Source organism: Scyliorhinus torazame, chromosome 2 (genome assembly GCF_047496885.1).
Source record: "Scyliorhinus torazame isolate Kashiwa2021f chromosome 2, sScyTor2.1, whole genome shotgun sequence".
Lineage (NCBI taxonomy): Eukaryota > Metazoa > Chordata > Chondrichthyes > Carcharhiniformes > Scyliorhinidae > Scyliorhinus > Scyliorhinus torazame.
In genome coordinates, this window is record NC_092708.1 from 360,598,368 (window position 1) to 360,612,851 (window position 14,484).

Sequence of the window (14,484 nt, forward strand, 5' to 3'; positions counted from 1 at the left end):
GTTTACTGAACCTGCCTCAATACACATTACCAGATCCAAAATAGCCTTATCCTGGTTGGATCCACAACTTCAGACACTGTCCCGAATACATTCTAAATTCTTCCTCATGGCTACCTGTGCCAATTTGATTTTCGCAATCTGCATGAAGATTAAAATTGCCCCATGATTAAATAATGCCTTTTTCTGATTTATTCTCCATCCTACAATATAGCTACTGCTCTCAGGCGGTTATAGGTCCACGATCTTTGCAAATGATTTGGATGTGGGGACCAATTGCAAAATTTCTAAATTTGCTGATGACACTAAACTGGGTGGGAATGCAGGTTGTGAAGCGGATGCAATGGAGCTTCAAGAGGACTTGGACAGATTAAGTGAATGGCCAGAATATAGTAGACTGGTAGGCCGGGCTTGGGCTGGGGCACCACCCATACGTCATGCCTGTGGAACAGAGGATAGAGGCAGAATGGACAGGTGGTGCAAAAGGTTTTAATTCTGATTAATTACACGATGTGTGCCCTTTCCCCTATCTAGTACACCGTGCCAGCTAACGTATAATCTACCCTTCAAACTTTGCATGCTCTACCGCTCCTGGTGTTACGCCAGACAGCACATCAGGAGTGGAGACAGCCTGCTGCTTGTCCCGCCCTGTGATACCCTTGGCGGTCATTCGTGGAGGGCCTGGATAGGCCGGGTGTCACAGGTGATGATGTGTCAGCCTGTTCTACCCGCTGCCCAGCAGATGTACCTATAAGGGCGGAGGTATTTGGAAGCAGTGAGGTGTTCGAGGTTGGCCCCGTCGCTTCCTCCACCTTCAGGATGCTCGCTGGCTCCCTGGTTACTCCATGGGCCGGCTGGAAGGCTCGAGTGAGCTTTGGAGGTGCTACCATCAACTGGCACTGCCAGTTCTGGAGGTCCGCCATCGTCTTCACCATGGTCTCGATGCCCTCAGCCAAGGTGTGCTGAGAATGAGCCATGTCCCTTGGACAGTTCACTCTTATGAGCGAGTCATTCCCTTCAGTGCCTCAGCCATGTTTTGTGTGTGTCCAGTCATGGTCCCTCAACATCCTGCCAATGCTCTCAACACCCTCAGCCATGATCCTGTGTGACTGGGCCAAGCTCTGGAGCACTGCAGCAATGCCCATCTGTGACTGGACCATCCTGTCCTATGCCTTAGACCTGGACAACACAAGTGTGCCCCAAGCACTGGACATCCTCACACATGGCTCTGATGTCTTGCCCCAGGCCTTCCACCGCAGCGTCAACCTCAGTGTAGGCCTGGGTGCCATGCACGGTCACCAACATCTCCTGTGCCTGAAAGCGAGTGGACTCCTCCAGCTGACCTTGCAAGCTCTGGAATGTCACCGACACCCTCTCCTGTAGATTCTGGTTCTGCAGAGGCCGGGAAGCGAGCGGCTATACACTGCTCGCGTGCAGGATCGTTGGCATATCCGGAATAGATCATCTCCAGCGCTCTCAGCAGCAGTGTGCATTTACAGCAACCTTCCACCAGCAAGAGATCTTAACTCTCCTAAATGGAGAATCCTGCCCAAGATGTTTCCCCTGGCTGGCAAGTAAAAATCAGGAGGCATAAGCTTATTTAAAACAAAGATTAAGAGGTATTTCTACACTAAGAGGGTCATGAACTTTGGCATTCTCTACACCAGAGGACTGTGGAAGCTCAAATGGTTGAGCGAACAATCGATAGACCTCAGCGGTATCAAGGGATATGCAGATAAAGTGGTGTTGAGGTAAATAAATGGAAGAGCAGACGCGATGGGCAATAGCCTACTCCTGTTCCTCTAACAACTTGCATTTATATAGCACCTTATAGTGGTGGAGTGATTAAAGTCAGATGCTCGAGGCAACAAGGACTGGAAAATGGCTAATGTAACACCCCTGTTTAAGAAGGGAGGGAGGCAGAAGACCGGAAATTATAGGTCGGTTAGCCTGACTTCGGTCATTGGTAAGATTTTGGAGTCCATGATTAAAGATGAGATCACGGAGTACTTGGAAGTGCATGGTAAAATAGGACTGAGTCAGCACGGCTTCGTCAAGGAGAGGTCACGTCTGGCAAATCTGTTCAGAGTTCTTTGAGGAGGTGACAAGGAATTTAAGCAAAGGAGAACCAGTGGATGTGATTTATTTAGATTTCCAGATGGCATTTGACATGGTGCTGCATAGGAGGCTGTTAAATAAGTTAAAATCCCATGGTGTTAAGGGCAAGATCCTGGCATGGATAGAGGATTGGCTGATTGGCAGAAGGCAGGGAGTGGGGATAAAGAGTTCTTTTTCAGGATGGCAGCCGGTGACTAGTGGTGTGCCTCAGGGGTCTGTGCTGGGACCACAACTTTTCACAATATACATTAGTGATCTGGAAGAAGGAACTGAAGGCACTGTTGCTAAGTTTGCAGATGATACAAAGATACGCAGAGGGACAGGTCGTATTGATGAAGTGGGGGCTGCAGAAGGACCTGGATAGGCCAGTAGAGTGGGCAAAGAAGTGGCAGATGGAATACAATATGGAAAAGTGTGGGCTATGCACTTTGGAACAATGGAAGTATAGACTTCTTTCTTAATGGGGAAATTAGGAAATCAGAAGCACAAAAGGTCTTAGAAGTCCTTGTTCAAGATTCTCAAAGTTAATGTGCAGGTTCAGTTGGCAGTTAGAAAGGCAAATGCAATGTTAGCACATGTCAAGAGGGCTAGAATAGAAGACCAGGGATGTCCTTCTGAGGCTGTATAAGGCTCTGGTCAGACCCCATTTGGAGTATTGTGAGCAGTTTTGGGCCCCGTATCTAAGGACGATGTGCTGGCCTTGGAAAGGATCCAGAAGAGGTTCACAAGAATGATCCCTGGAATGAACAGCTCGTCATATGAGGAACGGTTGAGGTCTCTGGGTCTGTACTCGTTGGAGTTTAGAAGGATGAGGGGGAATCTTATTGAAACTTACAGGATACTGCGAGGCCTGGATAGAGTGGACATGGAGAGGATGTTTCCACTTATAGGAGAAACTAGAACCAGAGGAGGACATCATCTCAGACTAAAGGGACGATCCTTTAAAACAGAGATGAGGAGGAATTTCTTCAGCCAGAGGGTGGTGAATCTGTGAAACTCTTTGCCGCAGAAGGCTGTGGAGGCCAAATTAGTAAATGTCTTTAAGACGGAGATAGATAGGTTCATGATAGAAGGATCAGGGGTTATGGGGAGAAGGCAGGAGAGTGGGGGTGAAAAAACTATCAGCAATGATTGAATGGCAGAACAGAATTGCTGGGCCGAATGGCTTAATTCTGCTCCTATATCTTATGGTCGACGAATTGAATTGGAGGAGCATAGAGACCTGAAAGGGTTATGGGACTGGAGGAGGTTATACAGAATTGGAGGGACATGAAGCAGGAGAGGAGTTTTAAAAGCAAATGCACGGTCAGGATGGGAGCAACTGTTCAGTGAGGAAATGGATTATGGCAGACAGGATTTGTTCCAAGTTAGGATATGGACAGAGGTTTGGATGAGCTCATGTTTATGAAAGATGATAGATCAGAGGCTTTGGAATGATCAAGTTTCATAACAAAGCCACAGAATGTTGATTTCAGCAGCATATGAGGTAAGGATGAGAGGCAGGCTGGGTGAGAGACAGGCTATGTTACAGAGTTGGAAGGCAACCGGTTGCTGATGGAGCAGATATGCAGTTGGAGGTTCATCTCATAGGCCAGGAGGATGCAAAAGTAACAGTTTGTTTCAGCTTCAGGCAATGGTCAGGGAGAGAGATGGAGTATGTAGCAGGGACCAAAGAGAATGGTCTTCCCAATTTTAGTTGAAGGAGATATCTGTTCATCCACAAATGTGTGCCGTCGCCGAGGACCCGGGTTCGATCCCTGCCCTGGGTCACTGTCGGTGTGGAGTTTGCACATTCGCCCTGTGTCTGCGTGGATTTCTCCCCCCACAACCCAAAGATGTGCAGGTTAGGTGGATTGGCCACGCTAAATTGCCCCTTAATTGGGAAAAAAATAATCTTTTGTCAAGCAGGCTTACATTAACACTGCAATGAAGTTACTGTGAAAATCCCCCAGTCGCCACATTCCGGTCGTCACATTCCGGCGCCTGTTCGGGTACACAGAGGGAGTTCAGAATGTCCAAATTACCTAACAGCACATCTTTCGGGACTTGTGGGAGGAAACCGGAGCACCCGGAGTAAACCCATGCAGACACAGTGAGAACGTGCAGACTCAGCACAGACAGTGACCCAAGTGGGAATTGAACCTGGGACCCAGCTGCTGTTAAGCAACGGTGCTAACCACTGTGATACCGTGCCGCCCACGATTGGGTACTCTAAATTTTTTTTTTAAACAAATGTGTGCCGAACAAACAGCATGACAAATTAATGAAAGACATCGAAGTCAATTCTTCCTCGGCCTCACCTCAGTACAATCCAATGTTAAAACCCTCAACTGTTGCCGAACAACATTACTCCACAGTACTAACAACATTACTCCACAGTACTAACAACATTACTCCACAGTACTAACAACATTACCCCACAGTACTAACAACATTACTCCACAGTGCTAACAACAAACAAGGACTTCCTGCCTATTGGCATTGCAAAGTCTCAGTCTTCCTACCTCACTGCTCCCAAGAATCACTGCAGCTCTATGAAACACCTGGAATTTCCCTCCTCTGAACCACCACTATTGACAACCCTCCAAATCGCTCACTCATTGCTGCCAATCTACAGGACTTCCAACCAAGTCACAGGATGACTCCTTCCAGTGCTGCACTCTTAAGATCCCTATTAACATTATACCAGATTCCAACAGCCCCAAACCAATGCTGTTTTGTCCAATACCATTACCAAATGTCCGCTATCTACCTGCTATGTATCTTCAGTTTAAAGGGAAGATAGTAGATTAGAAATGGAGTACCTAAGTAATGGAACATATAATTATCAACGCCCTTGATTACCAGTCTCCACAGAAAAATAGAACAAATCGGGAAATTCAGAACTTCGAACAGAAATCAGAATACCAAGATCTATTTCACTTGTTCGCTCACTATAAAAATCAGTGGTCTGGAGATGCCACAATCTCCTTACTGTTTCAACAAAATAAAAAAAAAGTACCATCCAATGGGATAAGCATAATATCACTGGAGGTTTGCTATTATGAAGATGGTACATCTAGCTTGCATTTCTGGCCTCTTTTCAAATCTCAGCACACTTTGAATGAACAGCATATTTTTTTAAAACTGTAATAAACACAATAGATCAGAGCAATGTTTGCAGCCTCCTAACTGGCCTCTTTGATCAAAACGTTCTGGGCTTAATCAACATGTTCTGTGTTGCATGGCATTGCAAATTGCTGGTCTCCACATAATAGTCTCCACATCATTATTTCCTCTAGTAAGCAGATTCTCGGTGATCAATATTTTGATAAACTGCCCAGTCAAAGACTCAGTGAAACAACAGAATCTCTTTCTGCAATTTTACACGATCGCCACCCATGGTTATTTCCATCTGCCCACCTCAAAAAAAGGAGTGTTAAATGATCGAGACAGAAGGTCATTTGTAACATAAATTAGCTTGCTGGTTTACATGAAAATATGAACAAAAATATAGCTTTCAATGAATTTCAATCTGTTGTCATAGATAATAAAGGGCATACCACTCTAAAACCTATTCACTGCGGAGACTAGCAAATACTGGCGATTACTCATCTCTAACATTAGAAACTACTCCTGCAGTTAAAAAGCAGAAAATGAAAGCAGGTTGGACAGCACCTGCTCCAGAGTAGGTTTTCAACAACAAGCTTTGCAGCTATTCGGCAAACTAAACCCGCTGACATTTAATAATGAAAGCTGCATTCATTGAATCATAGAATCACGCAGGAGGCCATTCGACCAATTGCTATGGCAACTCTCTGAAAGGGCTGGCCAATGATTCCCACTCCCCCCCCCCCCCCCCCCCCCACAAATGGCCTGGCAAAATTTTTCTTTTTAAACATACACTCAAATCTCTAAATCTCTTACAGAAACTGCTTCTAGTCAGTGGATTTCCACTCATGGCAACACCTCATTCAATCTCTCAATTTTCTCCAGGAACAATTCCAGCTTCTCTCCCTATAACACAAGGTGCTCATCCCAGGTACCATTCGAAGAAGATGAAAGTAGAGATTTATAGATGTAGTGCCCAGAATTGGCCATAATACTGCCGTTGAGGCCTAACCAGTGAATTGATATGTTGATGAATGGCCAGTGGAGCTTCTATCCAACTCTGGCACTGCCCTCCGACAACCCTTGGGGGAAAAATGAATGTTAATAAACCACAAGTAGATGCATGTGAGAAACAGCATTTCTGACAAATATTTCATGTGGAACAAATCTGCAATTCCAGCAGTTGACATGTTATGGGGATTGAATCACTTGTGGGTTAATTTCAATTCACAGCACCATCTTTAAAAAGTTGGCTTAATTTACATGATAAGCCAAATAGTTAAAAATCCAAAATCATGGCATTGTCCAAGGCTCCTATCTTTGTAAAGCTGCACATTACCAGAGTAGCTCAACTCTACCAGGAATTAATTCTGATAAAGGACATCAGGTGCATATTGCCCATGTGACACACTTCAAATTAAAAAAGGAATAAAAGAGCGAAAATAATTGTTTCCCAACCGCCGGAATAGTCAGACGGATTTCATCAACATGTTTTAAAGTCAGGAATCGGACTTTCAGCCTCAAAAGAAAATAGTAATTGTTTCACTGTGAGTGAGCTTAACTTAATAAATAAATTCGGCATTCTTTTTTTTTAAATAAACATTTTATGGAGGTATTTTTGGTACAGTAACAAAATAAACAATATACATGAAACCATAAACATAGTGCAAAAGCCATTTACCTTTCATACAGGTCCCACCCTTATTGACCCCCTATTCAAATCTAAACACCCCCCCCCCGATTTGCTGACGATGAATTTTCCGCAAAGAAGTCGACGAACGGTTGCCACCTCCGGGTGAACCCTAACAGTGACCCTCTCAAGGCGAACTTGGATTTTCTCCAAACAGAGAAAGCTAGCCATGTCCGACAGCCAGGTCTCCGACTTGGAGTCCCTCCATGCTATATAGTATCAGTCTCCAGGCTCCTAGGGAAGCAAAGGCCAGAACACCTGCCTTTTTCTCCTCCTGGATCCCCGGGTCTTCTGACACCCCGAAAATCGCTACCTCTGGACTCAGCGCCACCCTTGTTTTTAACACCGTGGACATGACATCCGCAAACCTCTGCCAAAATCCCCGAAGGTTTGGACATGTCCAAAACATGTGGACATGGTTCGCCGGTCCTCCCGCACATTTTGCGCACCTGTCCTCCACCCCAAGGAATCTGCTCATCCGGGCCACTGTCATGTGAGCCCGGTGAACAACCTTAAATTGTATCAGGCTGAGCCTGGCACATGTTGCGGATGTGTTGACTCTACTCAATGCGTCCGCCCATAGACCATCCTCTATCTCACCTCCCAGCTCCTCCTCCCACTTACGCATCAGCTCCTCGGTCTGCGTCTCCTCTGACCCCATCAGCTCCTTATAGATGTCCGAGACGCTCCCTTCTCCTACCCACCCTCTGGAAACGACCCTGTCCTGAATCCCCCTTAGCAGTAGGAGCGGGAAGGTGGACATCTGTTTACGAAGGATTTACAGATCATCCGCACCTGCAGATACCTGAATTTGTTTCCCCTCGCCAACCCAAACTTTTCCTCCAACGCCCTCACACTCGGAAAGCTCCCCTCTGTAAACATATCCCCCATCCTCTCAATCCCTGCTCTCCGCCATAACCGAACCCCCCCGTCCATAACTCCCGGGGCAAACCGGTGATTATCACAGATTGGGGCCCAGACCAATGCTCCCACATGCCTCCTCCATTGGCCCCAAACTCTCAGGGCCGCCACCACCACTGGACTGGTGGAGTATCATGCCGGCGGGAACGGCAGAGGCGCAGTTACCAACGCCCCCAGACTGGTGCCCTTATATGAAGTTGCCTGCATACGCACCCATGCCGACCCCCCCCCAACCCACTTCCTGATCATGGCTATATTAACTCCTTATAGATGTCCGAGACGCTCCCTTCTCCTACCCACCCTCTGGAAACGACCCTGTCCTGAATCCCCCTTAGCAGTAGGAGCGGGAAGGTGGACATCTGTTTACGAAGGAAGTCCCGCACCTGCAGATACCTGAATTTGTTTCCCCTCGCCAACCCAGACGTAGCCCGTGATCACTCTGTTGACCCGCTTAAAAAAGGACCCCGGAATAAAGATGGGGAAACATTGAAATACAAATAGGAATCTCGGGAGGACCGTCATCTTCACCGTCTGCACCCTCCCAGCCAGAGACAACGGCAGCGCCTCCCATCTCCGAAAATAGTCCTTCATTTGGTCCACTAGCCGGGCCAGATTCAATTTTTGCCGCCGATCCCATTCCCACTTGGATGCCCAAGTACCTTAAGCATCCCTCTACTAACCTAAACAGCAGCTCTCCCAGTCGCCTCTCCTGTCCCCTCGCCTGGCCCACAAACATCTCACTCTTCCCATATTAAGCTTAAACCCCGGAAACCGACCAAAATCCCCTAGAATTCTCATGATTTCTTCCATTCCCTCGATTGGGTCCGAAACGTACAGAAACAGATCATCCGCATAGAGCGTAACTTGGTACTCGGTGCCGCCGCCGCCCCCCCCCCCCCCCCCCCCCCCCCCAAGGATCAGTCCAGCCTCTCGAGGCTCTCAGAGCAATTGCCAACGGCTCAAAAGCCAGCGCAAACAACAGTGGGAGAGGGAGCATCCCTGTCTCGTCCCTCGGTGCAGTCTAAATAGGCCAATGTTGTCCTATTCGTCCGTACACTTGCCACAGGAGCCTGATACAGTAACCTGACCCAGTCAATAAAGTCCCGCCCGAATCCGAACCGTCCCAGTACCTCCCACAGATAATCCCATTCTACCCGATCAAAAGTCTTTTCTGCATCCATTGTGATCACTACCTCCACTTCCCTACCTTCCGGGGGCATCATGATCACATTTAACAGCCTTCTTACATTGGCCACCAACTGCCTGCCCTTAACAAACCCCGTCTGGTCCTCCCCAATAACGTCCGGAACACAATCCTGGAGGATAAGATTTTGGCCAGCAACTTGGCATCTACATTCAACAGGGAGATCGATCTGTTCTTGTCCCGCTTAAGAATCAGCGAAATTGTTGCCCGTGACATCGTCGGGGCAACACCCCTCTTTCCCTTGCCTCATTGAACATCCTCAACAACACCGGCCCCAATATCCCAGAGAACTTTTTATAAAACTCCACTGGGTACCCGCCCGGACCCGGGGCCTTACCCGCCTGCATGACCTTCAAGCCCTCCACCATCTCATCCAGCCCGATTTGGGCCCCCAGCCCTTCTATCCGCTTCCCGTCCACTTTTGAGAAATTCAGCCCCGCCAAGAAGTGCCTCATCCCCTCCGGCCTCGTAGGAGGTTCCGACCTGTACAGCCTGCTGTAGAAATCCCTAAATGCCTTATTCACCCCTACTGAATCACCAACCAGGTTCCCATCTCCATCCTTTACTTTCCCTATCTCCCTAGCTGCTTCCCTCGCCCTAAGCTGCTGTCCAAGCATTCTGCTGACCTCCTCGCCATGTTCATAGATCGCCCCACCTCGCCTTTCTCAGCTGCTCCACCGCCCTCCCTGTGGTCAGCAAGCTAAATTCCACCTGTAACCTCCGCCATTCCCTTAAAAGCCCTGCCTCTGGGGTCTCTGTATACCTATCAATCTGTAGTATCTCCTTTACCAGTCGGTCCGTTTCTGCCCTGTCCACCTTCTCCCTATGGGCCCGAATCGAGATCAGCTCCCCCCTGACCACCGCCTTCAGTGCTTCCCAGACCAGCGCTGCTGAAATTTCCCCCGTGTCATTGACCTGCAGGTAGCTCTGAATACATTTCCTCAGCCGCTCGCACATCCCTTCATCCGCCTAAAGTCCCACATCCAACCTCCAGTGCGGGCGCTGGTTACTGTCTTTACTAACCTGCAAGTCAACCCAGTGCGGAGCATGATCTGAGATTGCGATCGCCGAGTACCTAGTGTCCACCACCCCAGCCAGCAAGGCCCTGCTCAAAATAAAGAAATCAATCCGGGAGTACACTTTATGCACGTGTGAGTAAAAGGAGAACTCCTTCACCCTCGGTTGCCCAAATCTCCATGAATCCACCCCCCCACCCCCCCACCCCCATATCAGCTCCATGAATCCTCTTAGTTCCTTTGCCATGGCTGGCAGCCTGCCCGTTTATGAGCTTGACCGGTCCAAGCCAGGGTCAATAACTGTATTGAAGGCCCCTCCCATTGACCAACCTGTGCGGGTCCAGGTCAGGTATCTTCCCAGCATCATCTTTATAAACTCTGCATCATCCCAATTTGGCGCATACACATTGACTAGTACTACCTGCACCCCCTCTAGCTTCCCACTGACCATAATGTACCGACCTCCCACATCCAAGACTATTTTACCCGCCTCAAACACCACCCGCTTATTGATCAGGATGGCGACCCCTTTAGTCTTTGAATCTAGTCCCAAGTGAAAGACCTGACTGACCCAGCCTTTCCTGAGTCTAACCTGGTCCGTTACTCTAAGGTGCGTCTCCTGCAACATCACCATGTCCACCTTCAATCCCTTAAGATGCGCGAACACACGTGCCCTCTTCACCGGCCCATTTAACCCTCGAACATTCCAGGTGATCAGCCTAGTTGGGGAGCTCATTGACCCCCTCCTCCGCCAATCAGCCATTCCCTTTTTTAGGCCCTCCTCCAGCCAGTGCTCTGCGCCTCCACTGGTCCATCCCCAGGCAGCCCCTGCCCCCAACCTCCTCTCTGTCCCTCAGCCCAAGTCCCTCCCTTGTCAGCAGAACATTCACCCCCCCCCCCCTTGTAACAACACGCTGTAACCCAACCCCTTTACTAAACCAAACATATGCACCCCCTCCCCCCCACTGTGCTTCCGAGAGCTAGCTCGCTCAGCTAGCTTGGTGGCCACCATCCCCGGAGCCAGATAGTCTCCCACCTATTGTTTCCCCCCCCCATACAAACAATCAACATCAAACAATCCCCACACAATTGCCCAACAGAAAAACACCAAGATCTAAACAAGCACACCTCTATCCCCCAACAGTGCAAATGGAAACCTTAACTTACTCAGTTCTACCGCTGGTTCCAAATCAATGCAAACGGCATAACCAACATCTTCCATCATGAAATACAAAACGAGAAGCTTTTTACAAAAACAGAGAAACAAAGACAAAAAACATAAACATGAATGTTGCAGCCAAGTTCAAAAGTTCTCAATCCATCACCAGCCCTTTCTTTTTCGCAATGTCCAACGCGTCCTCAGGCGACTCGAAGTAGAAGTGCTGATCCTCATGTGTGACCCAGAGACGGGCTGGGTATAACAGTCCAAAATTCACCTTTTTCTTTAAAAGGATCGACCTGATCTGGTTGAAGCCTGCTCTCCTCCTGGCCACCTCTACACGCAGGTCCTGGTAAACCTGCAGGATGCTACTGTCCCATTTACAGCTCCGTGTCTGCTTGGCCCACTGCAGAATGCGCTCCTTATCAGAGAACCTGTGGAATCTCACCACCATTGCCCTCGGGGGGTCTCCCATTCGCGGCTTCCTCGCGAGTGCTCTGTGAGCCCTATCCATCTCCAAGGGCCGGGAGAACGCCCCATCCACCAGCAGCTTCACAAACATGTCTGCGATGTATTCCCCAGTGTCCGTTCCGTGGGACCCCTCCGGGAGCTCGACGATTCTTAGCTTCTGCCGGCGGGACCTATTCTCTAGGTCCTCCCACCTTCTCCAGGAGCTTCTTCTGCTGGTCCCTCAGCATCCCCACCTCCAGCTCCACCGCAGTCTGATGTTCCTCCTGCTCAGCCAGCACCTTCTCCACCTTCTGGCTCGCCCGATCCTGGGCATCCAATCTATGCTCCAACCGCTCAATCAACTCTTTTATTGGGTCCAAGCAGTCCCATTTCTGTGTAACAAAGCCTTCCTGAATTATTTGCATCAGCTGCTCCATAGACTGCTGGGTCGACAAGCCAGAGTCCGAACCTCCGCCATGCTGTCCTCTGTTGCAGCTACAGCCCAAGCCTTCTCTGTCTTTTTGTTTCTGCCCTTACGAACACTTCTAGTCTTTCTCTCCATGCACCGAAGTGGGAATTCAGTAAACAATTGCCACTAATATCTGTCTTACAATTAGAGTTCGGTAGAAAAACGGGGGAAAGGTCCAAAAGTCCGACCACAGCGGGAGCCACCAAATGTGCGACTTACTCCTTCATAGCCGCCACCGGAAGTCCTAAATTTTGCATTCTCGAAAAGACACACAGATTTTTACATGGGCTTTATTAAAGGGGCTTAGAGTAACAGGAGTAAGCCATTCAGCTCCTCGTGCCTGCCCTGCCATACCTTTCAATAAGGTTACGTCTGAACTTCTATCTCAATTCCCCCTTCTCGCACTATCCCCATGCCTTAAGTATCCAAGACTCTCGGAATGTCTGACTTGAACATACTCAATGACTAATCATCTACAGCCCCCCGAGACAGAGAATTCCAAAGTTTCACAACCCTTTGAGTAAAGGAGATTTTTCCTCATTTTGGCACTACTTGATTGACTCCCTGTTCTGAGACAGTAGTTCCCCAGTCTGGTTTAACAGCCTCCAAGCATCTACCCAATAAGCTCACCATTCAACTTACTGACAGCAACACTGCAAACCCGCAAATAGTACAGCATCACGAAAAAGTACATTATTGCACTGTTAAAGTGAAACTTACAGATGTTTTAAAGTTTTACTTTACAGTCACACCTTCCCGAATCCCAACTGGTCTGGCTGGTTAAAACAGCCCCTTTCTTCCCCACATCTTCAATGGTTTATTATTCCCCAAAACAATGGGGAACTACTTTCTCAGAACAGGGAGTCAATCAAGTAGTGCCAAAATGAGGAAAAATCTCCTTTACTCAAAGGGTTGTGAAACTTTGGAATTCTCTGTCTCGGGGGGCTGTAGATGATTAGTCATTGAGTATGTTCAAGTCAGACATTCCGAGAGTCTTGGATACTTAAGGAATGGGGATAGTGCGAGAAGGGGGAATTGAGATAGAAGTTCAGACGTAACCTTATTGAAAGGTATGGCGGGGATTACATCAATAGTGCTTATTCTGAGCAGTCTGAAAATTGTGGGTCTCGTCACCCATGATTAAGTCGCCCCTCTATGCAGTATGATTGGGTTTCTACAGAGAACCGTAAAGGCGAAGGGGCTGAAGAACGAGGAGGGAAAGAAGGTCCATCACCAGCTCAAAACATATTCCACCTTTTTTTACATGTTCTTTGGAACAACTCAAAACAAGACCAGGAAAACAAAGGGAGACAGCTGGAAACAGATAAGACAGAGAAAGAATTAGGTAATGTTTCACCTGTAACCTCTGGACAGCTCTAATGGAGACTAGAACTTTTCAACAAAACATCAACCCGTTACCAGAAGGGCCCCAAGTGCACATTTCCAGCATTTCGCTATTGCTGCTTTCTTTCTGATTTCCAAGAAGATTATTTTTTAAATACATTTTTCCTGAAGGCAGTCGGTAATAAGGCTTTACTGTGCCAGGAAACGAAGAGCATTAAACGCTCATACACAAAGAATATTAAATTAGAACATTCCGCCTTGACAAATCTCCAAGTATTGCGCAATACTGCCCCTTGTTATTGTCAGGGAGTCACTAGATTCTGCATTTCTTATAAAACACTAGATCCTCATTTAAAACGAGCGTTTTAAATAAAACGAAAGGATTCCGACAGCAACAAAACGAGCCTTCAGATTGCCACTGGTTTGGTTTCGTCGTGTTATTGTATAAAGAACACCTTGACAAACGCACACAGCCCTTAAAAGCACACAGCAAAAGAGTCCTGGCTTCTTCCGTCACCTTACGTTTCAAAGACCCTTTGAAGCCTTTCTCGAGGTGTCGAGAGGCATAGCCCCCCCCTCCCTTACCTACCGGAATAACTTGGCGCTCTCTCTCCCCGCCCCTGGGTCGTTCGGTCGCACTGATTGTCAGTCTGCGCAGCGTCTGCTGTCTGCTCCAGTGAAAGAGGAACTGGCCACCGAACTGACATTGAAAACAACCAGTCAAACCCTCGCAGCAAATTCCTGGCCACAGGCGAAGGGAGGGCGGGAGGAGGGGATTGTTTCTAATTAAAGCATACACATTCAATAAAACTGGTGTCGTGCATCAATTTTTTTTGTTAGATACAGGTAAGGAGGGGGAAGGTCTACATCTTCCTGGGGAAATAAAGGATTTTTAAAAATAAGCCAATGCTATGGATTCGTGAGTCACTGTCCAGCAATTAAAAAGTTGCCCGATGGGGGAAAGTTTTTTTTTTAAACTGAGAATTTACTAATCGGTTTTTTAAAAATTTTTTGCTTTAATATTAT

At 47.8% G+C, this 14,484-nt stretch overlaps 1 protein-coding gene across 3 annotated transcripts in view; it reads right to left on the reverse strand.

The window, feature by feature from the left end:
* Positions 1-14,221, reverse strand: part of lgmn (legumain) — an 88,493-nt gene extending 74,272 nt beyond the window's left edge. For 2 of the 3 annotated variants that reach the window (XM_072492364.1, XM_072492382.1), the window contains exon 1: positions 14,048-14,221. The gene's annotated coding sequence lies outside the window, so the exon portion shown is untranslated. Of the gene's footprint in view, positions 1-10,043; positions 10,067-14,047 lie in introns of those variants that run through there. The other variant, XM_072492373.1, reaches the window with a different exon arrangement.
* Positions 14,222-14,484: the final 263 nt, after the last annotated feature.